We start from the raw sequence: 2,903 nt of genomic DNA on the forward strand, positions 1-2,903 counted from the left end.
CGCTCCCTCGACGGTCCCGGGCGGGCACGGGGGCGCGAGAGGGCGCTCGGGGACGACGGGCAGCGCGGGGCGGACGGGAGCTTCCTGACTGTGTCTGGCGCGCTCGGCTCGTCCTCTGTCGCCGACCCAGGGCCCTTCACGTTTCTGGTTCCAGCCTCCCGTAAACCCTGGAAGACGGCGCTGGACTAAACGCCAGCCACGATCCTGAGTCCACACGGGACTGGCAGTGTAGTGGCCAAGGACTGGAAGATGCTGTTCTCTATCGTGAGCCGGTCTGCCCGAGCTTCCTGATCAGCATGCACAGACAGCCCCCACCCCCCAAAGAAACCTCGGGATTAAGAGAAGGGAGTTGCCTTTGAATTGGCACTTTACGTTGGGATTTACACACCACCGCTGTTGAGAACTGTCATCTTGGGTCTGGAGAAGTTGTCAGTGGTTGGGATTTGTCTAATGTGAAGAAAGCCTTGCGTTCATTTGCCAGCACCTCAGAAAGACTAGTGTGGTGGCGCAGTCTTGCAAAGCTAGCACTCAGTAGGTGGAGGCAAGAGGATCAAAATTTCAAGGTCATTTTGGGCATGGAACCAATTTAAGGCCAGCTTGGGAATGCGTGAGAGCCTGTTGAAATACGGAAGGGACATAAAGGAAAGGTGGTAGGTGTGATTCTTCAAAGCCAATTTGGGAAGAACCAAGTGTGTAAAGTAGCGGGAGTCTGTGGATATGGAGCTGGTCTCTGATGATGCATGCCTTGTGCTGAAGCTGGTGCGGTGGACCACTCAATTGCAGGTCAATCTTTCTAATGGCTGATTTCGGAAACCAGTTAAATATACCTCTATTCCCCTGATCTGCTATTGGCCAACGCTCCAAAAGTTCTAAGTCGATTAAATCACCACCGTTAAAAACTCCTCACTGGTGAGCGTCAGCACGTTACCAATCCCTGGGAACACTGGTGTCATATTCAAGCCCTTCAAAAGGGATTTATGGGGAGACCAGACTTGGATTTATGATGAGTTGAAGGAGGGAAAAAACATTATCAAATATGTTGTATGAAGAAAATATTAGAAAATGTTAAAGGGGGAATTTTGGTCATTTTGAGGGATTCTGTTTTCTTAATAATTCTATATCTTTTTTAAACCCTCTCTTGGAAATGTTTTTATTCTTGTATATGTGTGTATGACTGTGTGTGTGTGTGTGTGTCCTCCAAGTGTTTGCAGGTATTTGAGGATAGTCTGCATCCCTGGGAATTTAGTTGAAGTCAGTTGTAAACTGCTGGGAACCAAACTGAAGTCCTCTACAAGAACAAGGGACCTAAACCACTGAGACACCTTCTGTCCCCATCCCACTTGTGGTTTGAAAAAAAGTGGTCCCCAAAGGGAGTGCCACTATTAGGAAGTATGGTCTTGTTGGAGGAAGTGTGTCACTGTGGAGGTGGTCTTTCAGGTATCTTTTGCTCAAGCTTTCCTCAGAGTGGCAGTGGACTTCCTGTTGCCTGTAAGATGGAGGACCCTCAGCTTCTCTTGCAGACATTACGATGTCTGCACACCAGCATGTCACCATTGCAAGCAAGTGTTACAGCTCTGGAAGGAAAGGTATCCTGACTCTTCTGGGAGTCAGGCTGTATCTGGAACTGCAGTGGGCAGCCCTGGAGGGAAAGGTATCCTGATTTGTTGGAGAGTCAGGCTATATCTGGAGCCGCAATAGAACAGCTCTGGAGACTAGACAAGGAGACACCTGAAGCTGGGGTAAAGTGGGGGATGGTCTCCCCGCAGGATGCAGCAATCCTGCTCCTCTCCTAGAGAAAGCTGTTACAGCTGAGCTCCACTCCATTCTCCTATTGGGAGCTACACGTTTCTTCCCATCTGCTCCAGCCCAAGATGTCATTTCTGTTGCACTCTGCTAAAGGGGAAGCCCCTGCAGAAATGTAGCAATCTCCTTGGGCTCTGGTGAAAAATTAAAAATTAGCTTTTCTGCTTAACTCCCAAGGGAGTCTCCTAGCAGATGTAACTGTTTCTTCTGGTTTTCCTGCTCAGCTCCCTAAGGAAACGTCTCAGTAAAGGTCCTTCTCCAGGATGATGAAAGATCTTCTCCCAAAACTCTTTTAAGAAAGATTTATTTGGGAAGGAGTAGTTTTGGAGAGTGGCTGCCTCTGCCAGGGTGGGAAAGGATAGCCAGCTACTGAATAGGCAGAGGGGGTTATATAGGGCGTCTTAGGGGTGGAGTTTTCCAAAGGAAAGTTGGCTCTGGTTTCAGGGTCAAACTATTTCACTGGCCTGTTTGTTTGTTTTTTGGCTCTAGTTTTGGGACCAGGACTTATTTCTTTTGCTGGGTCTAATTCCAAGGCCAAAGTGAGTTTCTTTGGCACTGGTTTCAGAGTCAGGGTGTGTTTCTTCATGTTCTGGGTTCAGGGCTAAAGGGTGTGATTCTTTCACAGCTCTGGTTTCAGGGCCAGAGTGGGTTTCCTTGGCTATCCCTTTTACCCTACATTCCCCTCTTTTTTGTTAATGAACCACCAGTGGAAGTTGGAAAGGGGGCAACATTTTTGTTAGACTACTTCCTGCTGAATTGGGGCATCAAGGTTCATGGGACAGTCTTGATCTTCATCCTCAGGATGACCTGTTTACCCTACAGCCATGTTCCTCACCATGCTGATAATGGACTGAACCTCTGAACTGTAAGCCACCGCAGTTAAATGTTTTCCTTATAGGAGTTGTATTGTCATCGTGTCTCTTCAGAGCAATAGGAAACCTAACTAAGACACCACTTTTGTGTATGGATATTCTGAAAAACTTCCTATAATTGGCATATGTCTGTATTTAAGACAGGATCTAAGTAGTCCTGTCTGTCCTAGAACTTACTATGTAGACAGACTGGCCATCTGCTACTTTCTACATTTTGAGTCCTCTCTC

The sequence above is a fragment of the Microtus ochrogaster genome, chromosome 10 (assembly GCF_000317375.1).
Source record: "Microtus ochrogaster isolate Prairie Vole_2 chromosome 10, MicOch1.0, whole genome shotgun sequence".
In the NCBI taxonomy this organism is placed as follows: domain Eukaryota; kingdom Metazoa; phylum Chordata; class Mammalia; order Rodentia; family Cricetidae; genus Microtus; species Microtus ochrogaster.